The following is a 26,015-nucleotide window of genomic DNA, read 5'->3' on the forward strand; positions in this document are numbered from 1 at the left end:
TTTTGAGGCAATAAGATGAAGTGACTTGCCCAGGGTCACGCAGCTAGTAAATGTCAAGTGTCTGAGGCCAGATTTGAACTCAAGTCTTCCTGAATCCAGGGCCCGTGCTCTATCCACTGTGCCATCCAGCTGCCCCTTGTGTGTTTATTTGGAAAATAATGTAATTGCTATGACTTTAACTCTGTTACACAACAGATGAAACATGTACAAATGGTTTTTCAACTCTGTTTTTTGCTGAAAGAAGGCTTGGGTTGAATTCTTTTGGGAAGGCCCCGCATGTTGTGATTTTGGGGTCCCAACACCCCTGAACCTCTAAACCACATCAACTTTTCCTTTAAGCCACCCCATTTTTATGTAGTGTCCCTACAGGAGGGAAAAAACCACAGGGTTCTCAAGCAAGGTGTCCCCCACTTAGAGAGAGCCTGCAAACATGGTGCAGAGACCACAGGGTACAGAGGCTCACCTACGTGCTTCCTCCAGCATCCCACGGTAAGGGGAACAACACTGGATTCTCAAGTAGGGCATCTCCTACTTAGAGAGAACCTGCAAACAGTGCAGAGACCCTAAACTGCCCCAGTCTGACTGAGGTTCCAGCAGTAAAGGGAAGGGATTTATGGGCTTATCTTGATTTGGAGAGGGCCTGAGGCAGAGACAAGTCCATTGAGCATCAGAAATGATGAGGTTCAGGGTGTACCTCAAAATGTTGGGGTGCAAGGTCATCTCGAAAGAATTCACTCCAAATCAAGTAAAGGCATTTATTGTGGATAACACAACATACCAAGCAAGCTCCTCTGCTCCTTAAGGAATACACAGCTCAAGGGAGGCCCCAGCTTAAGGGGGGGTAATATCCCCCTAAGGGAGGCAACCCCACAGGAGAGGGCCTCCCCAACAGGAGGTTGCCTCTCCAGGGAGATACCTCCCACTAAAAGGAGATATCCATCAAGGGAGACCTCAGCTTAAGGGAGATAGGTTCTTAAGGGAGACACCCCCTGAAGGGAAATGTTCCTTAAGGGGGATAACCCCCAATTAAGGAAGGTTCCCTCTAGCCAGGAGAAGCTAGGGATTCTCACAGAGGAAAACTTGCTGTGGCCAGGGAGATGAGGTAATCAGGGACAGTAGTTCAGAGTTTTGGGCATTATCTATTATTATTATTATTCCATTGTTAAACACAGGGTAGAGGGGGTGGAGGGCCCTGTTAGTTTCCTATTTCACTGACCTTCCTACTTGAATCTCTTTGTCTCCAAGAGTGGCTTTAAATGGTGCTTGAGCTAATAGGTTTCCCTTGACTACTGTATTGGAATTTTATCATCTTCCCTGTTCAAGAAGTAGGCACCCAAATTCATTTGGGAAAAAGTACAAGGGTCATGCATTCTTTATCAATCCCCTGTCAAACAGTGGGTTTTCCTTCCTTCCTCCTTAGTTAAATCCTATAGTCTCCCACATTCAAGGCTCAACTCAAATCTTCCCTCCTCTAGAAACCTTCCTCCACTACTTTGATCCTATGTGAACTCTCCTATCATAAAACTTAGAATTTTAGCATTGAAAGGGACCTTTGAGGTCATTTAGTCCAAGCCTTATATTAATTAGGGTAGGAATCTCCCTAAGATAAAGTTGTTTAAATATAGAAAGTGACTCATACATCTGCCTTTCTTCTCCAAACTACTGTTATATTCTATGCTACTCCTTAAAACTAGATTTTGTACTGTTTCAACTTGTTCTCTTAATTTTTTAATGTGCTAAATGTGGACCATTTTAATCTCTTAAATTCTTTTCACTTCTAGAGTCTGTGTCATGAGAGCCGTTCCCAGATCTAACTTTCTTTAGTCTGTGTTCTATGGTTCCTTTTAATTTTAACAGTCTGTGGTTTTTTAAAGTTATGTTCCAGTTTGGACTTCATATATTCTATGTTCTATGTCCAAGGCCCCTCCCAGCTCTGACATTCTGTGTTACTATTTTAAAATGCTTCCTAGTTCTGACGTTCAGTGTGTTTATGTTCTATGATTCTGTGATTCTATCCTTGATAGATTATAGGTTAATGAGTTCTATTTGCTCTGATCCTGTGAAGGGAATAAACTGAGCATTCTGATTTGTTTGGTTTGGTTTTGGTCTTCCTAACCAGACGGTGAACTTCTAGGGACAGTGAAATTTGATGTTTCCCACAGTCTTGAGCACAAGAGTAGGTACTGGATCAGTCTGTGTATTTTTGTGTGGGGGAACTGAGAAAAAAAACTAGATCCAATATGTTAGAACAGTGGCATCAAACTCGAAGTGGAAACTGGGACTGTTAAACCATACATAAAGATCCCTGAGGGCACATACTGACTTAGAAAAACCACAAATTAGTTGCAGCTAAGTAGAAGTGGATAGAGCAACCTGCCCTGGAGTCAGGGGGACCTGAGTTTAAATTTGACCTCAGACACATAACACTTACTCGCTGTGTGACTCTGGGCAAGTCATTTAACCCCAATTGCCTCACCAACAAAAAACAAAAAACAATAAACAAAAAAACACACACAAAAAAAAGAAAGAAAAAGAAGCCTACAAATTAATGTTATCTATTTTATTGTGTTTTTATTTATTTTGTTAAATATTTCCCAATTACATTTCAAGCTGGTTCTCGCCATCCTTGGGAGTATTACTTCCCAAATGGGTAGCTAGGTAGCTGGTGGGTAGAGCACTGGGCTTGGAGTTGAGTAGACCTGGGTTCAAATTTAGCCTCAGACATTTACTAGCTGTGTGACCCTGGGCAGGTCACTGAATCTGTTTGCCTCAGTTTCCTCAACTGTAAATGGGGATAATAACAGCACCTACCTTGCAGAGTTGTTGTAAGGATCAAATAAGAGAACATTTGAAAGAAAAAGAAATTTAGAAAAGGGGCAGCTAGGTGGCACAGTGGATAGAGTACCAGCCCTGAAGTCAGTAGGACCTGAGTTCAAATCTGGCCTCAGACCAAACACTTGACACTTACTAGCTGTGTGACCCTGGGCAAGTCACTTAACCCCAATTGCCTAACAAAAAAAAAAAAAGAGAGAGAGAGAACATCTGTAAAGCACTTAGCATGATGCCTGGCACATAGTAGGTACTTAATAAATACTTTTTCCTTTCTGCCTCCCCTCTCCTGCCAGCTAACCTTGGGCTTTTTAATTTGACATCTCTGCTTTAGAACTAGGACCTGGCTTTCAGCATAGTTTTATTGGTGCTAAACTATAGGAGGGGTGCAAAAGAATTTTCTTTTTATTATTTTTTGTGAAATTAAACTAATTACTGGAGTGTTCACATCCCCAGATTCCCAGGACAATGGCCTAAACTGAGTGTTAGCGTAGTTTCTGTTTTTTTCTTTTTTTAACATATGTTTTTAAAACTTTGGGTTACAAATTCTCTCCCTTCCTCCCTCCCCACCCACCCTCATTGAAAAGGCCATAGCTTCTGTTAATGGTGGGATCAAAGACAAAGGTAGGTCTCTTAGGTCCTGGCAGATACAGAGAGTAAGATTTGCAAACCTATTGTGATCTGTCCAGTAGAATTTTTATGTAACACTCCTCTTTGGTCCTCTTGAAGAGTTCTGAGTTCTAGTGCTATACCAGGACTGTGTGATTTTTTTCACAAGTCACGTCTCTCTCTGGGCCTCAGTTTCCCCATATGTAAACAAATAAGTTGTTCAGCTGTTTCAGTTCCGTGACTCTATGTGACCCCTTGTGGAGTTATCTTGGCAAAGATATTGGAGTGTTGCTTTCCTTCTCAATGAAGGGGGAGGAGAGAGGAGAAGGGAGGGAGAGAATTTGGAACTCAAAAAATTTTTTTTAAATGTTAAAAAAAATTTATATGTAAGTGAAGGGAAAATAAAATATTAAATCAACAAAAATATTGGAGTGGTTTGACATTTCCTCCTCCAGCTCATTTTACAGATGAGGAAACTGAGGCAAATAGGGTTAAGTGATTAGCCCAGGGTCACATAGTTGGTAAGTGTCTGAGACCAGATTTGAACTCAGGAGATGAGTCTTCCTGACTCCAGGCCTAGGACTCTATCCACTGCTCTGCTTAACTGCCAAATATTTGAAGATTCCTCACACACTTAGGCCAGATTTGAACTAGGGAAGATTAGGCCTGGCATTCTGTCCACTGAACCGTCTAGCTGCCCAAGCAAACAGGTAGAACTAGGTAATAGCTAAGGTCTGCAAATTCTGATAGACTGTGTCCTGTATCATAAGGTCTCTGCCAGCTCTGGCATTGCTCTCTATTCTAAAGTCTCATTTTGCTCTGATATCTTATATTTGTTAAGTCTTTTTGTATTTCTTACATTCTATATTCTAAGACCCGTTTCAGCTCAAACGTTCTATATCCTATGCTCCCAGGTCCCTTCCTGCCCTGACATTCTATGTACTATGTTACAAATTCCCTCCCTGCTCTGACATTCTGTGCATCTATAGCTATTTATGGTGCTTACTAAATGAGTCAGATTGTTTTCTACCGCAACTTTTTTTTTAAAAGCAACATGAACTGATCAGACCCAGCCCAGTCACATAAGTGCAAGAGCTTTAGGAAGCTGTAAACGCTATTTCTCAGGAAATATCATGCAAATGATTTTTCAGGAAACTTGTTGATACAGGTTCATAGCAATAAACTTTCTTTGTCATAACTCAGCCAAATTCTGTGGATGTCTGGATATGTGAAAGAGTTTGGCTTATACTCTGCCCTTTGCCATGCCTCAAAATGAAAAGGAGGCATAAGCTAGAAAGAGGATACAGAAATTCTATTAACTACAGCATGAGTTCATTGTGTTGTAGAAGTTATCACCATGGCAAGAAGAGGGAACGCATCAGGGTACAGTGTAAAGAAGAATGGCTTCGAAGGCAAAGACCAGGGTTCAAGTACATGCTTAGGCACTTACTAGCAGTATGACCTTGGGCAAACCATCACCTCTAGGGCCCTTATTTTTCTCATCTGTAAAAATGGGGATAATACATGAATTACCCATCTCCCAAAATTGTTGTGAGAAAAGCACCCACACCAATGAAATCACAGATGCTTGTTGATGGACTGAACACATTTCGCAAACTGCAAACTGTAGATGGATGAATAAATGTGAGCTATCTGTGTTGTTATTGTTATTATTATTATATGTATGTATAAGGTGGTAGTGTCTATATGGATAGGATCTATGCCTAAAATGTTTGGGGTTGAGAGAATGCTTCTCACATTGTGGGAAAGTGTTTGGACTCTAAATCTGAGAAGGCTGCATGTGAGCTCAGAAGCATGGCAACATCACCTGGAGTGTCCTCTGATTGAGTTGATGTACTTTGAATATACCTAGTTTGAAAAGAGGACAGGAATCTTTAAGGTTAGATAGACATGGGGCTATACTTTCTGGTAGATAAGAGTACACCCATGGGCAGTGTCAGAAATGGTGGCTGTATCTTGAGTTCCAGTAGCCTGTTCAGACCCCAATAATGAAAGTGAAAATTGTGGCTATAGGTTTTAGTGTTCCTCTGGTGGCTATTCTGAGAAAGTAGCACTTACAAGCTGTCTGTTACACCAGAGTAGGAAGGAAAGTGACTAGAAAGATCTTGCTTCATCTGCTAGTCACCTTTCTATAAATGACTTGTTATGTCCCTTTTTCTCAGTGTTAGGGAGTTTTTTGTTGTTGTTCAGTCATTGCAGACTCTTCATGACACTATTTGGAGTTTTCTTGGCAGAGATACTGGAGTGGTTTGCCATTCCCTTCTCGAGTTCATTTTACAGATGAGGAAACTGAGGCAAACAGGTGGAGTGACTTACCCAGGGTCACACAGCTAGGAAATATCTGAGGATAGATTTGAACTCAGATCTTCCTGACTCCAAGCCCAGTTCTTTATCCACTGTGCCACCTAGCTGCTGGTGTTAGGGAGTTAAAGGGGTTATTTGGGCAGTCAGCTAATGCTCCCAGGAGTCATGTGGGTTGGCAGCTATTTGGGAACGGATGCCAAGAATGTTTAATGCACCATCTAATGCTTTGTTATTGACTTAATTGTACTGTTTTATTATATGCTTTTTCCTTCAATTTATTTATGGTTTTTTTTTTCTTTTGGCTAGGCAATGGGGTTAAGTGACTTGCCCAGGGTCACACATCTAGTAAGTGTCAAGTGTCTGAGACTGAATTTGAACTTAGGTCCTCCTCACTCCAGGGCCGGTGCTCTATCCACTGCGCCACCAATCATCTGGTTTAAACTGTCCCAAATTCATTAGATAGGGGCTCAGAGATGATAATTTGAATAGACAAAAACTCCACAACTAGGCGTAACTGAAAGGAGTGTGTGTGCGTGTGTGTGTGTGTGTGTGTGTGCCTGAGATATATCACAATATATACATATGTGCACACATACATACATGCCCACACATGTATTCATGCATACAGAGGGTGTCCCAAAAATCTTAGTGCAATTTAAAACTTTAATCGCTTAAAATTGCACTAAGACTTTTGGGACATTCTATAAATACCCCTGTGTTCAATGTTGGGATTAGGTGTGGGAACACGGAAGACTAAATGTGTAGCCCCTGAACTCAGAAAACTCATAGGCTATCCGAAAATAAGATTCATATATGTGAAATGAAATAACTAAATAACTTGGCACTTCCATTAAATGACCTAAACATGGGGTCTCATTCTCACAGAAAGATCTGTAGTTTCATCAGTGTGAGTGCATCTTTTACAGCCAAAGACCCTCTATTTCTGTCTTAGTAAATGATCTTTGTGAATGACCAAGACCATATGGTAGCCATGGTGGCCAACCTGGAGATGAGTCTTGTGTCATAATTCTTGTTGAGTCTCACAGTCCTCATCTGTAAAATTAGAGACTATATGATCTTGCACAGTAGTCAGGGACTATAGTAATCTATTCTTTGATAAACCCAAAGACCCCAGCTTCTGGGATAAGAACCCACTCTTTGAAAAAAAAAACCTGCTGGGAAAACTGGAAAAGAGTATGGCAGAAACTAGGCATAGACCAAAATCTCACACCATATACCAAAATAAAGTCAAAATGGGTTCATGATTTAAATATAAAGGCTGATACTATAAGCAAACTATAAGCTTGGGATAGTTTACCTATCAGATCTATGGAGAACAGAAGAATTCATGACCAAACAGGAGATAGAGAACATTATGAAAAGCAAAATGGATAACTTTGATTACATTAAATTCAAAAGTTTTTGCACAAACAAAGCCAATGCAACTAAGATTAGAAGGAAGGTAGAAAATTGGGAAAGAATTTTTACAACCAGTTTCTCTGATAAAGGCCTCATTTCTAAAATATATAGAAAATTAAGTCAAACCTATAAGAATATAAGTCATTCCCCAATTGATAAATGGTCAAAGGATATGAATAGGCAGTTCTCAGATGAAGAAATTAAAGCCATCTATAGTCATATGAAAAACTACTCTAAATCACTATTGATTAGAGAAATGCAAATCAAAACAACTCTGAGGTACCACATCACACCTATCAGATTGGCCAACATGACAAAACAGGAAAATGATAAATGTTGGAGAAGATGTGGGAAAATTGGAACACTAATGCATTGGTGGTGGAGTTGTGAAATGATCCAACCATTTTGGAGAGCAATCTAGAACTATGCCCAAAGGGCTATAAAAATGTGCATACCCTTTGACCCAGCAATAGCACTTCTAGGGCTATATCCCAAAGAGATCATATAAATGGGAAAAGAACCCACATGTACAAAAATATTCATAGCAGCTCTTTTTGTGGTGGCAAAGAATTGGAAATTGAGAGGATGCCCATCAATAAGGGAATGGCTGAGCAAGTTGTGGTATATGAATGTAATGGAATATTACTGTGTTATAAGAAATGATGAATGGACTAACTTCAGAAAAACCTGAAAAAACTTGTATGGTCTGATGCTGAGTGAAGTGAGTAGAACCAAGAGAACGTTGTACACAATAACAGCCACATTGTGTGATAACTAATATTGATAAACTTACCCCTTCCCAGCAATACAAGGATCTAGGACATCTCCAAAGGCCTCATGATGGAAAATACTATCCACATCCAAAGAAAGAACTATGGAAGTTGAACTGCTATTTTTTTTCTCTTGAGTTTTGTTTCCTCTTTCTAGTGGTTCCTCCTATTGGTTCTAATTTTTACTTACAACATCACTAATGTGAAAATATGTTTAATAGGAATGTATATGTATAGCCTATATCAGATTGTGAGTTGTCTTGGAAGGGTGGTGGGGAGGAAGGGGAAGAAAAATTTTAAACTCAAAAGCATATGGAAGTGATTGTTGATAAATCACAATAAATTAATAAAAAGTAAAAAAGACTATATGATCTTGAAGATCCTTTCCTACGCTAACATACTAACATCCGGTGGTCTAAGGCTGCTTCCACCTTTAATATTTCTGTTTTATCACAGAACCATAGGATGTTAGAGTCTAAAGGGATCTTAGAGATCATTTCATCAAACTCTCCTTTTTTTTTTATGAAGAAACTGAGATTCAGAAAGATGGAGTTGTCAAAGGTCATTACAACCCACCTAGATAATGCAGTAGTCTCCTAATAGATCTTCTTGCCTCTGCTTTCTTTCCCTTCCAATTTGGTCTTGACTTGACAGCCAGACTAAACTTCATGCAAAGATTTAGTATCAATGCCTTCACAGAAAAACCTTCAGGTGTTCCCTGTTGCCCACCAAGGAAAGTTCAAACTGTTCTGCCTACCATTCAAGGTCCTTCATCATCTGGTACCACCTTGTCTTTCCAGCTTTATTTATCTCACATTGTTGTCTTCCACATCTTCTCTTGTCGATAGTATTTATGACTTTCTACATTCAGAGAATACCCTGTGTACTCTGACACCCCATGCCCTGGGTTATGCTGTTCTCCTTGCCTGGAATGTCCTCATCCCCCTTTTTGAGTGTGCAGAGGTGGCTATGTGGTGCAGTGGATAGAAAGCTTGGACCTCGAGTCAGGAAGTCTTGAGTTTAATCTGGCCTCAGATGCTGACTAGCTGTGTGATCCTGCTTCAATTTCCTCCCCTCTAAAATGAGTATGATAATAATAATATTTACCTCCTAGAGTTTCTGTGATGATCAAATGAGATGATATTTGTAAAGCACTTAGCACATAGTAGGCACTTCTAAAGTGCTTGTTTCCTTCCTTCTTGTTTGAATTCTAGATGTGATTCAAATGCTACCTTCTCTGGGGAGTTTTCCCTAGTCCCACTAATTAGTTATGGCTTTTCCTCTCAGACATTCTATACCATTTTATTTTATAACCAGTCAATAAAATTTATGATTTATAAAGCATTTTATATACTGTATCAAATTTGATACTAAGGAAGGCATCACAGGGATTATTATCACCCCCCCTTTTTTTTTTTAACAAATGAGGAACTGGGAGCAGCTAGATAGTACAGTTGAGAGAGCACTAGGAGGATGTGAGTTCAAATGTGGCCTTAGACACTCACTAGCTGTGTGACTCTGGGCAATTCACTTAACCCTCATTGCCTCCAAAAAAAATGAGAATTGATGCTCAGGTTAAATGACTTCTCCAACGTCACAGCTTGTTGGTGGCAGAGGGATGACTTTTATTCTATACTACTGGGCCATCATTTCAGTTCAAACATTCCATGTTCTAAGGCCTGTCCCAGAACCAACATTCTAGGTTCTAAAGTCTTTTACTAATTCCAACATTCTATGTTCTAAACTCACTCCCAGCTCTGACATTTTGTGTTCTAAGCTCCCTCCCAGCTCTGACATTCTGTGTTCTCTGATGCTCTCTGATAGGGCTAATTCCAGAGAGGAGGGATTGGGAAACATCTCCTCAGTTGGTCTTGTTGGAAAAGGATCTAGTTATTTTTTTCTCCCACTAAAACTATGGCAGTCACTTATAGAGGCTGCTCTGTGAGATGTGCAGAAGGCATTTCTATGTAAGACTCCAAGTGTTTGGTTACCCCAGTGACATTCAATTGTTTCCTTAAAGAGAAGGGCCTTCTTGGCTGCTCCCAGGCCCTCTATTTCCAGGAAGCCTGGGCTTGATTTTTTTTTAAGTTAGTTTGTATCCAACTGGCTGATTTACCCACCCCCCCTTTCCATTTTGTCACATAAATCCATCCGTTATCCCCTCTGGGTATCATCTCTACATGTTCTGAAGCCAGCAGGAAAGGGAGCTGTTGAGAACTTTAACAAACCTACCATAGGACCATTCAGGAGGCCAGGCTAAAATGACTGAGGAGGGAGGAGCCCAGTTGGTGGCTAAAAGACTGACCTTGGCATTTCCCCAAACATAGGTTGTGCAGATTAGTTGGGGGAAGAGGATGGGAGATGGAAATGTGTGTCGTTTATCTGGGGTTGTGCAATCTTACACCAAAGAAGAGCCCTGTAATCCATGGGTTATTGGAAACCTTGTGGGTTATAATAGCGGTGTGAACCTGTATAAGGCAATTAACCCTTCTGAGCATCGGTTTCCTCTTTTGTACAAGAAGTGGTTTGGTCTCTTAAATTCCTTTCCAGTTCTAAATCTGTGACCCTAAATACAGTAAATGTGGTGTTCATCTGTGTCAATGATGCAGATGAGTCAAAAAGAATTTAGATTGAGAAAAGACCATCAACTCTGGAAATTAAAGCATTACTGGTAACTTTAAAGAAAGCAGTTTCAATTGAGTGAATTGAAGAGGAGAAGGAGAAAGAGAAAGAGAAGGCTGTAACCTTGGGAAACCAAAAGGTTGAAGGTATTTTCCACAGAAATAGGGAAGTTCAAAAGGTAAAAATAACACAACTGTAACTCTTACTTACTTTGTGCTAGTCACTCTTTCCCACCAAAAAACAAAAAGTGTGTTTGTGGTAGGCAGTAGAAGGGGTGGATGGTTGAGGTGCTTAACTTGTCACTGTTCCAAAATGCAGAGCTCAGCTGAGGTAATTGTGGAGAGCTTATGTGAATAGTGGGTGTGTTTGTGTATGTGTGTGTGTGTGTGTGTGAAAATATTGAAAGGGGTAGTGTAATTATGTAGGACAACTAGCTGGTTCAGTGGATAGAATGCTGGGCCTGGATACAGGAGAATGGGTCTTTCTGAGTTCAGATTTGACCTCAGACACTTGCTAGTTATGTGACCTTAGGCAAGTCACTTAACCCTTGTTAAGTGACAATGGTCATTTTATAATCAGCTAACAAAATTTGTGATTTATAAAGCATTTTACATACAGTATCAAATTTGATACTAAGGAAGGCATCACAGGGATTATTTTCTCCCTCCCACTTTTTTTTTTTTTAACAAATGAGGAACAAATGAGGAGTTGAGAGAGCACCAGGAGGATGTGAGTTCAAATGTGGCCTCATTTGAACTCATCTGTAAAAGGAGCTGGAGAAGGAAATGGCAAACCACTCCAGTATCCTTGCTAAGAAAACCCCAAATGGGGTCACAGAGAGTCAGACACGACTAAAACAACAATGACCATTACATTGGAGGCAAGCCCCTCTCAGTTGGTTATCTGGCACTCAACTCATCTTCCCACCCTCTTATTAGTAAATTAGTAACTTGGGGTCAAGTTAGTCCCTTTGGTATTATGTCACGACCTTCACTTTGGATACCACTGGTACAGAAGAAAACCAGAAGGAAGTAGACAGAGACCAGAGTGGTGATGGGATCTGAGAATGTGTTATATGAGCAACAGCAGAAGGAATTGGGATGTTTAGGATGGAGGAGAGATGATTTAGTAGGATTATAAGGTCATAGGATCCGGGAATTTAGAGCTGAAAGGGAGCTTAGGAATCATTTAGTCCAATTTCTTTATTTTGTTTGATCTTATTTTACTACCTGAAGCATAGAAAGGTAATTGAATTGCCTATGGTCACATGGTTATGATCCCTATCTTATTTGGGAAGAGCTATTATGGGAGAAAGGGAGCTCACTTGTCCAGTATTGCTCCAATCAATCAGCAATTATTAAGTATCTACTATGTGACCAGGTACTGTGTTAGTTGAAGAGGATCTAATTACAGAAAAAGAAGCAATCTCTTCTCTTTAGGAACTTACTTTCTAATGGGTTCAACAGTAAATATATATAAACATATGTGTATAAAACCTAGACAATAAATTCAAATAAATGCAAAATCATTGAGAGAAGAACAGCACTAGAAATCATTGTGTTTTTTTTATTTTAATTTTTTTTATTTTTAGGTAATTGGGGTTAAGTGACTTACCCAGGATCACACAGCTAGAAAGAGTCAAGTGTTTGGTCTGAGACAGGATTTGAACTCAGATCCTCCTAACTTTAGGGCTGGTGTTCTATACACTGCACCACCTACCTGCCCCTAGCACTAGAAATTAGAGGAGTTCAGGAAGGCTTCGTGGAGGTGGTGCTTGAGCTGTGTCTAGAAGAAAGAGAGAGGTGCTGTGAGGCAGTCCTGCATTTCAGGTCTGGAGGATAGTCACTGACAATGTAAAGAGACAGTAAAAAGGTCTATTGGGATGGATTGAAGAATGTACAATGAGAAGGTTGTAAAAGACTTTAAAAGCTAAACAAAGAAATTTATATTTGGTCTAAGAGGTAATGGAAAACTACTGGCATTTATTGAGAAAGGGGGTGAAATGGTCACGTCCGAAATTAAGATGTGCTACTTTGGTAGCAATATGTAGGATGGACTGAAGTAGGGAGAGACTAGAGGCAGAGAGTCCAGTTAGGAGGCTGTTGAAATAGTCTGGGTAAACTGATGGTAAGGGCCTGAACTAAGATGGTAGTTATATTAGTAGAGAGAAGGGGTCAGATGCCAAAGATGTGAAGGAAAAAATAGCAATATTCGTCACCTGTTTAGATGTAGGGTGAGGGAAAGTAAGCAGTGAGATTAATGCCAAAGTTATGAACTTGGGAGCCTAGAAGAGTACTGGTGCCTTTAACAGGAGAGAAAAAAAGAAAAGAAAAAAAAAAGGAAGTTTGGAGGTTTTCCCTTTCCAGGGGGCAGAACTAAAATCAATGGGGGAAAGAAGTAAATTTCATCTTTTTTTAAAATTAATTAATTTATTCATTTTTAGTTTTCAGCATTCACTTTCTACTTCCAAGTTGCATGTAAAAACAATTTTTAACTTTCATTTTTAAAACTTTGAGTTCCAAAATCTCTCCCTTCCTTCCTCTCCACCTACCCTCATTGAGAAGGCAACCAATTCAATATAGGTTATACTTGTGTAGTCATGCAAAACACTTCCATAATAGTCATGTTGTGAAAGACTAAATTTCCCTCCACCCTATTCTGCCCCCTCCATTTATTCTATTTTCTCCTTTGACCCTGTCCCTCCTCAAAAGTGTTTGCTTCTGATTACCCCCTCCCCCAATCTGCCCTCTTTTCTATCATCTCCCCCCATCCCCTTCCCCCTATTTTTTTGTAGGATAAAATAGATTTCCATACCCAATTGAGTACGTATATTATTCTCTCCTTAAACCAAATCCAATGAGAGTAAGATTCACTCATTCCCTCTTACCTCCCCTCTCTTCTCTACTCTAAAAGCTTTTTCTTGCCTTTTTTATGTGAGATAATTGACCCCATTCTACCTCTTCCTTTCTCCTCCCAGTACAATCCTCTCTCACCCCTTAATTTTATTTTTTAGATATCATCCCTTCATATTCAGCTCACCCTGTGCCCTCTGTCTATATATATATGTTCCCTCCAACTACCCTAATACTGAGAAAGGTCTCATGAGTTACCAATATCATATTTCCATGTAGGAATGTAAACAGTTCAACTTTAATAAATCCCTTATGATTTCTCTTTCCTGTTTACCTTTTCACGCTTCTCTTGAGTCTTGTATTTTTTTTTTTTTTTGGTGAGGCAATTGGGGTTAAGTGACTTGCCCAGAGTCACACAGCTAAGTAAGTGTTATATGTCTGAGGCCAGATTTGAACTCAGGTCCTCTTGATTCAAGGTCCGGTGCTCTATAGACTGCTCCACTTAGCTGCCCCTTGAGTCTTGTATTTGTTTATTTTTTTGGGGGGGTGAGGCAATCAGGGTTAAATGACTTGCCCAAGGTCACACAGCTAGTATGAGTCAAGTGTTGGGTCTGAGGCTGGATTTGAACTCAGGTCTTCCTGACTTCAGGGCCGGTGCCTTCTCCACTGTGCCACCTAGCTGCCCCTTGAGTCTTGTATTTGAAAGTCAAATTTTCTATTCAGCTCTGGTCTTTTCATCAAGAATGCTTGAAAGTCCTCTGTTTCATTAAATATGCTTTTTTTTCCCCTGAAGGATTATCCTGTTTTGCTGGGTAGGTGATTCTTGGTTTTAATCCTAGCTCCTTTGATCTCCAGAATATCATATTCCAGGCCCTCAGATCCCTTATGGATGTAGAAGCTGCTAAATCTTGTGTTGTCCTGATTGTGTTTCACAATATTTGAATTGTTTCTTTCTGTCTGCTTGCAATATTTTCTCCTTGACCTGGGAACTCTGGAATTTGGCTATAATATTCCTAGGGCTTTTCCTTTGGGGATCTCTTTCAGGAGGTGATTGGTAGATTCTTTCAATTTCTATTTTACCCTCTGGTTCTACAGGGTAGTTTTCCTTGATAATTTCTTGAAAGATGATGTCTAGGCTCTGTTTTTGATCATAGCTTTCAGATAGTCCAATAGTTTTTATATTATTTCTTCTGGATCTATTTTCCAGGTCAGTTGTTTTTCCAATGAGATATTTCACATTGTCTTCTATTTTTTCATTTTTTTGGTTTTGTTTTATAATTTCTTGATTTCTCATACAGTCATTAGCTTCCATTTGTTCCATTCTAATTTCTAAGGAATTATTTTCTTCAGTGAGCTTTTGGACTTCCTTTTCCATTTGGCCAGTTCTGCTTTTTAAGGCATTCTTCTCATTGACTTTTTGGCTTTTTATTTGCCATTCGGGTTAGTCTATTTTTTTAAGGCGTTATTTTCTTCAGTATTTTTTTTTTTTGGATCTCCTTTAGCAAGCTGTTGACTCATTTTTCATTATTTTCTTGCATCACTCTCATTTCTCATGCCAATTTTTCCTCTACTTCTCTTACTTACTTTTCAAAATTCTTTTTGAGCTCTTCTATGGCCTGAGACCAATTCATATTTTCTTGGAGTCTTTGTGTGTAGGAGTTTTGACTTTGTTGTCTTCTTCTGATTATATGTTTTGGTCTTCTTTGTCATCAAAGTAAGATTCTATAATCTGAGTTTTTTTCCACTATGTGCTCATGTTCCCAGCCAATTACTTGAGTTTTAAACTCTTTGTTAAGGTAGGGATCTGCTTCCAGTGTGGAGAATGTACTGTCCCAAGCTTTGGGGTTTTTGTGTAGCTGTTTTCAGAGATACTTCTAGGGACCTGTAAATTTTCAGTTCTTCCAAGGTGCTATGATCAAAGGAGAGGTGTTTACTCCTTTCCTGGTCTGTGCTCTTGTCTATGAGTAATCAAATGTACTCTTTTCTGCCTTGGAATTGTGAGGAGGATTCCCTCTCTACCACTGCCACAATCTCTGCCATGCTAGTGCTCCTCCTCACCCCAGAAGCACTACCCAGGACTGTAACCCAGATCCAAGCATGAGCAAAACAAGAGAATCCTGCCTTAGCACCAGCAAAGAGATCTGGTCTGTGTGCCAAGGACTCTGGAAGCAGCCATTGCCACTGTGGCCACTGCCCCAGGGTTGTGCTAGGACCAGGGCTGGACTGAGCTCCTCTCTCACCCAGCTCTGACAGACCTTTCCCATCAACCACTGAAGTTGTCTTGGGCTGGAAATTTGTTTCACTCTGGCTTTTTGTGGGTTTTGCTGCTCTAGAATTTGTTTAGAGTCATTTTTTTCCACTTGTTGAATGACTTTTAATCTTTCTGAAAGGTTTGTAATTAGAGACTTTTTTCTTTTTTTCTTTTTTTTAAAATTTGGTTAGACAATGGGTTTAAGTGACTTGCCCAGGGTCACGCAGCTAGTAAGTGTTATGTGTCTGAGACCAGATTTGAACTCAGGTCCTCCTGAATCCAAGGCCAGTGCTCTATCCACTGTGCCACCTAACTGCCCCAATTAGAGACATTTTTAAGCAAAACTAATTGCTATAACTGTGTGACATACCGCTCAGCCAATTTGGTCTTTTAAAACACAACATTGATCTTGCTATGGACATCAATTTCAGTGACAGATATTGAATTTAAGATTCTTACATAACATTGAAATTTTGATGAAATCTGCCTTTATGGGATCTGTTTGGCGTGCACAGAGGTAATGTTGCTTGTTTCTTTTATGTCACATGTATTCTATTTTGAAGATTGCTTTTATATCAAAATGGTTCATCAACCAGGTCACTCTGATCAAAATACCTGCTCACCAAACAGATTAATAAATTCAAAGCAAGTACTCGCTCATCTTTACTCTCCACTAAGAATCTCACTTCAGAGCATCTTTTTTTCTTTTTTTCGGTCAGGCAATTGGGGGTTAAGTGACTTGCCTGGGGTCACACAGCTAGTAGGTGTCAAGTGCCTGAGGCCGCATTTGAACTCAGATCCTCCTGACTCCAAGGCTGGAGCTCTATCCACTGTGCCACCTAGCTGTTCCTCAGAGCATCTTCTTGAAAGTTGCCTAATTAATGAGTGAACTTCAGGGAATAATGGTTTTTCAAGGCAAGCTTATAAAGCATAGAGCCATCTTCCCAATTCAGGAGTAAAGTTTTTTTTTTCCAAACCAGTTAATCAGGTACTCTAGGACACTTGTTATTGTTGCCTGATTCATCCTGCTAACAATACTAAGCAAGGGAGGAAACTCAATCCATATGTAGTCTATTCCTGTATTTTCACCTGTAGCTGTTGCAACAGACACTTCAGCACATAACCTTTCGCCCAGACAAAATTTTTCCCAGTCTTCTTTATCTTCAGATTTTGCCATGGTAACATTGCTATCCAAATGTTGTGATTTCCAGTGATTTCTGTGTTTGTTCACACTCTGGTGAATAGTTGAAAATTGTGCTACTTGCTGCTATTGCCAATTAAGTGTTGGAAAGTATCCTTCAGGAGCAGGCTGGCATCCTGAAAGTGAAACATTCACTGTTTGCTGCCTTTTCAATTTCTTTGGGTCAATGTATGCCACCACAACATCTGGACATTGTGCTGCTTCAAGCCTACAAGTGAATTTTTTTTAAAAATGACAATTAATTTTTTTTCTTTTCAAGATTAATTCATTCCCTCATTTGCATTTTTAGTTGGACGAAGGGTTTGGAATAGTTGGCTCTGCAGCACACTCAGCCCCCCAGCAACAGGCTGTGACTCCTGGGCTCTGGAAGGAGGAACCCCCCCGGGTTAAGAAGTGGAGACCCCCTACCCCCTAGAGTCATTTTTACAGTTATTTAGAGAGGTTTGGGGGAGAGCTCAAGCAAGTCACTACTTTTACTCTGCCATCTTGGCTCCGCCCCTGTAAATTTCATCTTAATAAAAGTTAGAATTCTCTAACAATTAGGATCGTTTAATAATGGAACCAGTGGTTTCAAGCAGGAAATGAGCCCCACGTCATTGGAATGTTTAAATGATAGAGGACTACCACTTAGAGAGGTTGAAGTGGTGATTTTCATGTGGAGGAGGGGGATTGCCCATTTAGATTTAGAATTAGAAGAGATTTCAGAGGTCATCTTGTTCAATTCCCTCATTTTATAGATGAGGAAACTGAGGCCCAGAAACATCAACCGACTTGCTTAAGGTCACCTAAGTAAGTAGGTAGTAAGAGAGGGAGCTGAAGTATGAATTCAGAGCCTGAGACTTCAGACCATTGCTCATTCTATAGTCAATGATTAACTACTAGGACAGCTAAGGTGGCAGAGTGAATAGAGTGCTGTGCCTAAGGTCAGGAATACCTGAGTTCAAATTCCACTATGGATATTTATTAGCTATATGACCCTGGGCAAGTCACTTAACCTCTGTCCGACTTGTTTCCCCAAGTATAAAATGGGGATAATAATAGCACCTATGTGGCAGTGTTGTTGTGAGGATCAAAAGAGATAATAATTGTAAAGCTCTCAGCACAATGCCTGGCACATAGCAAATATTGTATAAATGTTAGCTATTAGGTTCACTATCACTAGCAGGCCTTCATTGGGCCTGCCTGAGGAGGTTCCATATTATGGAAAGTCTTACAGTCAGCTTCAACTGGACTCTTCTAGCAGCCCAATGAAAGAATCCTGTTGAATGCTGAAGTAATACTGACAAAAAGATACCACTCCAGAAATTCCTCCTCTCTCTAATATTCTATGGGCAGCTAGGTGATGCAGTGGATAGAGTGCTAGGCCTGAGTCAGGAAGACTTGAGTTTAAATCCCAGCTGGGTGACCCTGTGAAAGTCATTTAACCATGTTTGCCTCAGTTTCCTCATCTGTAAAATGAGCTGAAGAAGAAAATGGCAAACCTTTCCAGTATCTTTGCCAAGAAAACCTCAGAAGGGATCATGAAGAGTTGGACACAACTGAAAAACGATTAAACAACCAGTACCCTGTGGGCTCCTGTCGGTTCTCAGGACACTGAGCAGCTAGCTCCTTTTTCTGCATCTGGAAAGCCCCAGGGAAAGCCCCTTCAAAGTACAGGGCTTGCTTCCAGCCAAGCAGGGAGTCAGTGAGGCTTCCTGCTCTAGTAGAAACAGGACTATATATGGCAATGAAGTCATAGCCTCCATTAAAATGGTACTCACATACCTCCTTTTGCAGTCTGAATATGACACCAGGCTCTTGAAAACTTTGTAGTCCAAAATTGTGTAGTCCAAGTTCTGGAAGGCTGTACCAAGCTGGAAAGGTTTTGAATACGGACCCAGCAACAGACTGTGTATGTGTTATCTGAGATACTACCTACTTAATTGGAGAAAGAGACTGCATGACCCAAGTTTTGTCACTAGGAAAATTTTTTTCTTCATCACAGCAACTTGTGAGGACTGTTTACTAAGGTAGAACTTATTAAGAGAATCATGGATTCTCTTGGATAGCTGACCTCAGGAATCAGGAATAATTAGCAAAGACCTACTTGATTTTTAATAATAATCATTCCGTTTTCTTAAAAATTTGTATTTTTGGGGCAGCTAGGTGGCACAGTGAATAGAGCTGTGGCCTTGGAGTCAGGAGGACCTGAGTTCAAATCCAGCCCCAGTTTAGTCGCTGTGTGACCTTGGGCAAGTCACTTAACCCCAATTGCCTCACCAAAAAGCAAAAAAAAAAAAAATTTGTATTTTTATGCCACCTTTATTTCCTAATATACACCTCTCCCCTCCCCCACCTAGAGATCTATACTTTGTAACAAGGAATGAAAGAGAAAAACCATAATTCAGCAAAACTGATCAGTGTGTTAAGCAAGTGAATAATATTCTACACCTATAGTCCCTCACCTCTACAAATGGGAGTGTAGCATTCTCATATCTCTTTTTTAGGGCCATGCTTGGTATTTATAATTACATAGCATTTTTAAAATTTTGTTGTTGTTATTCTTTCCATTTGCATTGTTTTAGTCACTTTGTGTTAACATACATTGGGTACTGCCCCATTGCTGCATTAGAAGGGAGATATGTGGAGAGAATGCCAAGAGTGATACCGTGCATTTTATTTTTCTGGTTCTGCTTACTTTACTTTGTATCAGTTTACATGCATCTTCCAATGCTTCCCCACACTCTTCATCTTTACTGTTTCCAAAATCACAGTATTATTTTATCACATTTATATAGCACAATTCGTTTATTCATTCCCCACTTAATTGGACTTTGTTGTTTGCCCTTTGTTCTCAAAGAGGACCAAGACATAAGGGAGGTGAGGCCATGAAATACAAATGAATTGGATATAAGTGAGGGAGGGCTGAGAAGTCACCAGCCTCACTTTCTCTTCCAGAGACATCTGGGCCCAGTGGCCAGATATAGATCAGGACAACTGGAGATGGCCCAGGATTCAGTGGGGAACATTGGCCTTTTCAAGCTAAGGTCTTTAACAGGTCTCAGTTTAACTGAGGCAACTCAAATTCAGTGATTAAGGCTTAATAAAAATGAGGCAAAAGTCCTAAACCAGCCAGATTTTAAAAAATCTATTTTTGCCTTTAGTGACTTTCCAAAAAAAAAAAAAAAAAAAGGACTTGCTTCAAGCCTCTCTGGTAATCTAAGGCAATTATCCATTGGTTCGTACTTTCAAAAATGTCTTTCTTTTGTCTAACTAAAATCAACACCTCTCTTCCCAGTGGGGGAATGTTTTTTTCACAAGAACGTTCCCTGAGGGAAGGCTGAACAAAATCTAGCCCTCAGTTTCACTCTCTTTCTCCTCCAGGTTATTTGCATATTAAATCTGGGATTACTGCCTGTGTATTACAGGATTTTGGGCTCCAAGGTTGGGGGCACCTGACTCTGGACTGGGCTACGGGAGGAAAGATAAATTACGGGACATAACTGGCTGCATTTGTGGCCAAGACAGTTACAAAAACTGTAGCCCAATCGCTTGCAGCCCCATTCCTGCTCCCATTCTCTCTGTGGGCTTCAACACTAGACTTGGAGTCAGAAGACCTGGTTTTGAGTTTCAGCTCTTACCACTTGCCATCAGTTTGACCTTGGACACATCTGCGGTCCTTGGTTTCCTCATTTTTAAAATGAAGGTATATTGGGTTAGATCATCCCAAAGGTCTCCTCTGGTTCTGACATTCTATGACTCTGAGTAGCTTCCAGGTCAAGTAAGAGGAGAACTATCACCCATGTGCCACCAATTATCCTTCTGTGGCCATGGAGAAGTCACTTAGTTTCTCTCATATTCAATTTGTCCATATCTGTAAAATGTAGATAAGAATACCTGTAGTAGCAACCTCACAAATTCCTGTGAGGGTCAAATGACATCTCACAAGTAAAGTGCTTTACAAACTTAAAAATACTATATAAAAGTCACTTATAATTTGTATATCCTATGCCTGAGTTTCCCCATCTTGGGAGACAGCAGGTGATTAAGTTGCTTCCTGGAGAAAAATATCTGCTGGGACAGCTAGGTGGCTTGGTGAATAGAGCACCGGCCCTGGAGTCAGGAGGACCTGAGTTCAAATTTGGCCTCAGACACTTAATACTTACTAGCTGTGTGACCCTGGGCAAGTCACTTAACCCCAACTGCCTCTCCAGAAAAAGAAAAAAGAGAGAGAGAAAAACATCTGTGTTGTGCACTGGGCATGGTCCTGTACTGAAGGGGCTGCCTAAGTTTTTTTTAATTAATTTATTTTTAGTTTTCAACATTCACTTCCACAAGATTTTGAGTTCCAAATTTTCTCCCCATCTCTTCCCCCCCCATCCCAAAATGTCATGCATTCTGAATACCCCTTCCCCCAATCTGCTTCCCTTCTAGCACCACCTCCCCTTCTCTTATCCCCTTCCCCTTCTATTTTCCTGTAGGGCAGGATAGATTTCTATACCCCATTGCTTGTATATCTTATTTCCCAGTTGCATGTGAAAACAATTTTTAACATTTGTTTTTAAAACTTTTGGGTTTCAAATTCTCTCCCTTTTTCCTTCCCACCCATCTTCATTGAGAAGGCAAGCAACTTGATACAGGTTATACATGTGTGGTCATGCAAAACACTTCCATAATAGTTATGTTGTGAAAAATTAACTGTATTTCCCTTCATCCTATCCCACCCTCCCCCGCCCCTTGTTTATTCTATTCTCTCCTTTGACCCTGTCCCTCCTCAAAAGTTTTTGCTTCTGATTACCCTCTCCTCTAATCTGCCCTCCCTTCTATCATCCCCCCCATCCCCTTACCCCCTATTTTCCTGTAGGGTAAGATAGATTTCCATACCCAATTGAGTATGTGTTATTCCCTCCTTAAGCCAAATCCAATGAAAGTAAGATTCACTCATTCCCTCTCACCTTCCCTCACTTCCCATCTACTGTAAAAGCTTTTTCTTGTTTGTTTTGTGAGATAATTGACCGCATTCAACCTCTTCCTTTCTTCTTCTTCTGGTATAATCCTCTCTCAACCCTTAATTTTATTTTTTAGATACTATCACTTCATCTTCAACTCACCCTGTGCCCTCTGTGTGTATATATGTATATATACATATATACACATATACACATATGTGTATATATATACATATGTACATATAAATATATATATACACACACACATACACACACACACACACACACACACACACACACACATATATATATATATATTTTTTTTTTCCCCCTCCAACTATCTTAATACTGCGAAAGGTCTTATGAGTTACCCATATCATCTTTTCATGTAGGAATATAAACAGTTCAACTTTAATAAGTCCCTTATGATTCTTCTTTCCTGTTTACCTTTTCATGCTTCTCTTGAGTCTTGTATTTGAAAGTCAAATTTTCTATTCAGCTCTGGTCTTTTCATCAAGAATGCTTGAAAGTCCTCTATTTCATTGAATATCCTTTTTTTTTCCCCTGAAGGGTTATCCTGTTTTGCTGGGTAGGTGATTCTTGGTTTTAATCCTAGCTCCTTTGATCTCCAGAATATCATATTCCAGGCCCTCAGATCCCTTATGGATGTAGAAGCTGCTAAATCTTGTGTTATCCTGATTGTGTTTCACAATATTTGAATTGTTTCTTTCTGTCTGCTTGCAATATTTTCTCCTTGACCTGGGAACTCTGGAATTTGGCTATAATATTCCTAGGGCTTTTCCTTTGGGGATCTCTTTCAGGAGGTGATTGGTAGATTCTTTCAATTTCTATTTTACCCTCTGGTTCTACGGGGTAGTTTTCCTTGATAATTTCTTGAAAGATGATGTCTAGGCTCTTTTTTTGATCATGGCTTTCAGGTAATCCAATAATTTTAAAATTATTTCTCCTGAGTCTATTTTCCAGGTCAGTTTTTCCAGTGAGGTATTTCACATTGTCTTCTTTTTTTTATTCTTTTGGTTTGGTTTTATTTTTTAACCTACTGATCTTCTAAGTTGTCTTTGGCATTTGTGGGTTGAGAAGTCTGGAAACCTCTACAGCTCCTAGTGATTCAGGCCCCCTGAAGCCTGCTTCAGGTTTGCTGAGGCCCAGTCTTTGCCTGCATGTCCCACACTGAACTATGCTCCTCTTTCAGCCAGGCGCAACACACCTTTCCTATCAACCATCCAGGTTGTCTTGGGCTGGAAATTTGTTTCACTCTGTCTTTTTGTGGGTTTTGCTGCTCTAGAATTTGTTTAGAGTCATTTTTTACAGATATTTGGAAGGGTTTGGGGGAGAGCTCAAGAAAGTCACTGCTTTTACTCTGCCATCTTGGCTGCACCCCTGGCAACCTAGTTTTTTGAAGAACTTAGCAATAATGGACACTCATATACAGCCCTTCTTTGCATTTCAGTATACCTGGCCAGCATGAGTAGGCTAAAATATATCACAAATAAAGAAGGGCAAAGGAAGAATGAGAAAAAAAAAAAGGATGTTATCAAAGACATGTGTGAGCAGGAGGAAAGATGGGTCAGTCATGCAGAAAGGGAAAGGGATAATCACCTATAGAAGGACTTCCCCGCTCCATTGATATTCATTCAATGTCAAGAGATAATTGGAGGCACAGTGGATAGAGCATCAGCCCTAAAGTAAGGAAGACCTGAGTTCAAATCTGGCCTTAGACACTTACTAGCTCTGTGACCTTGGGCAAGTCACTTAACCCTGATTGCAAAGAGACAGAGAGAGAGAGAGAGAGAGAGAGATATGATTGGAAAGACTCACCCAATCCACCCCTTTGGATGGATCCTTTGGGTTGGATTTCTAGGAGGATAGGGATAAGAATAGCCTAGAAAGCACAATAAAGGCCTAGATGGGATGTGATATGTATCATAGTAGGGAAAAATTATATTGATGAGCTCACAGATTCATTGGAGTCTTAGAATCTTTTATTTTAGGATAACCTCAAAGAATGTATTTTCAGTACCTGATATGGGCAGAGCATTACGTTGGGCTGGGTAACACACAAAGTCATGGAAGACACTGTCTCTATCTTTAAGGACTTTACATTTTAACTAAACAACTGAATAACCATAGAACATAGACCATTAGGGTTAGATAGAGCCTTGGAACCTATAATATAGTAGTTCAGAGGTAGAAGGAACCTTCAGGTGATAAGATCATCAGAATTCGAGTGGCAAGGAGCCTTAGAGTTCCAGTCTGATCTACCCACTTTACAGATGAGGATAACAGTTTCATAGATTTAGGATTGGAAGGAACTTTAGGGTTATTGAGTCTAGCCCTCTCATTTTGCAGATGAGGAAACTGAGTCCCAGAGAGATTATGACTTCCCCAAGGTCACACAGGTAGTCAACAGCTTAGAACATAGAACATAGCACTTCAGAAGAAGAGACTTCATAGATAATAGAGTCCAGTCTGCTAACCTGTATTCTCAACACCCACCACATATCTGCCCAGTGCTCTGGCACTGTACCTAGGAAGGAGAAGACCTATCTAAGAGGAATTTATCATCTAACAGGAATATCATCTAACAGGAATCTGCAAGGTATAGGAAAACTCAGATCTCACTTTCCTTTCCCTGTTCCTAGGAAGCTTCAATTTATCCAATTTTATTACTGCTCAGAATGCAGAAGGGAAGTTCTTCCAATTCTCTTCCATAAGGCTGACAGTGGACAGAGATGAAGGCCTGGATGGAAGAGAAAGAGCAATGCCTTCTCTTTACAGGTATGTTCCTCTTTGTAGAACATATATTTCTCAGAGGCATATTCAGTGAAGGTGCACTTAAAACATTGCCCCTTAGCTAAAAGACACTCCATCCCCAATGTACAAGTTGATGCCTAAAACTTTGCAATTGGAGCTTCATTCCTTTAGCCCAAGTCTTGATTTAAAAAGAAAATTGTATCAGTCATCAACAATTTAGTGTGAATGAGTTTATAAGCTCCTATACAGGGTACTGATTTTGATGGTAGAAGAGGCACAAGAAACTATTCCAAGAACATATCAAAGGGCACAGAAAGAGGGTTGGTCTATCGGAAATAAAGTTGGTCAACTCTTCAGGTTTACAAAGGACTAGCCTGACCTCTCTGACCCTGACTGAGAAGCCCAGAGCACTGGCTCTCTCCTTTCTTTTTGTCCTTGGGTAGATACCCATGCCCAGTCCCAAATGCTTGTTATACAAGGTTTTCCATGAAAAGTGTAGGTCATAAAACACTGTTCTGATCAAGATCTTACTTTTCCCCTGCCCTGCCCTGCCCTGCCCTGGCCAGCCCAGCTGGAGTTCCTTAGCTGTCATGCTTTTACCAGAAGTAATCCATCTAGTGCTTGTCAGACTACTGCCTTCTACAAAGGCAGCCATAGCAACCTGTAAAAAGAAAGAAAGAACTGAACTACTGGAATGAATCAGAAAATGTTAGAGCCAGAGGAACTTCATAGCCAGCCTTCAAACTCCTTAAATTTTTGCTATTATTGTTGAGTCGTTTCAGTCATATCTGACTCTTCATGACCCCATTTGGGGTTTTCTTGGCAAAGGTAATGGAGTGGTTTGCCATTTTCTTCTCCAGCTCATCTTACAGATGAGGAAACTGAGGTAAAGAAGGTTATGTGACTTGCCCAGGGCCACATAGCTAGTAAGTGTCCAAGGCTTGATTGAATTCAGATCTTCCCGACTCCAGGCCCAGTGCTTGATCCACTGTGTCACCTAGCTTCTCAGTTAATTTTATACTTAGGGCAAAAAGATGACAATTCATCCTTCCCCTGCCCCATCCTATTGGCCTGGAATGTTTGAGGCAGTTGACGTATATTTTATATATTTTTCTACTCCCTCCAGTTTTATGTATCAAAGACAAGGGTGTCACCCATCTCTTCCCAGTTACTGCTCTGCTGGAAAGATAAAATGTTAAAGCTTGGCAGTACCATAAAGCATCATCTCCCTGCTTCCTTTACAGATACATAAGATCCTTCTTGCTGGCCTCTACAAGACACTGAGTAAAGGTCACTTTGGCACCTTGATAAGCTGAAACATCAAACAGTGATTGCTTATCAGACTGCAGATTGGATTTTATGAAGGTGACCCTAGCCTGCTCATGATCATGTGGTTGACCAGAGCAGAGGAGGGTCATGGCTAAGCCATTCCAC

At 40.2% G+C, this 26,015-nt stretch overlaps 1 pseudogene; it reads right to left on the bottom strand.

Moving 5' to 3' along the window:
• Positions 1 to 16,252: 16,252 nt before the first annotated feature.
• LOC114032954 lies at positions 16,253 to 19,370 on the bottom strand (annotated as a pseudogene).
• Between the last annotated feature and the right edge of the window lie 6,645 nt (positions 19,371 to 26,015).

Source organism: Vombatus ursinus, unplaced genomic scaffold (assembly GCF_900497805.2).
Source record: "Vombatus ursinus unplaced genomic scaffold, bare-nosed wombat genome assembly UNPS02000580.1, whole genome shotgun sequence".
Lineage (NCBI taxonomy): Eukaryota > Metazoa > Chordata > Mammalia > Diprotodontia > Vombatidae > Vombatus > Vombatus ursinus.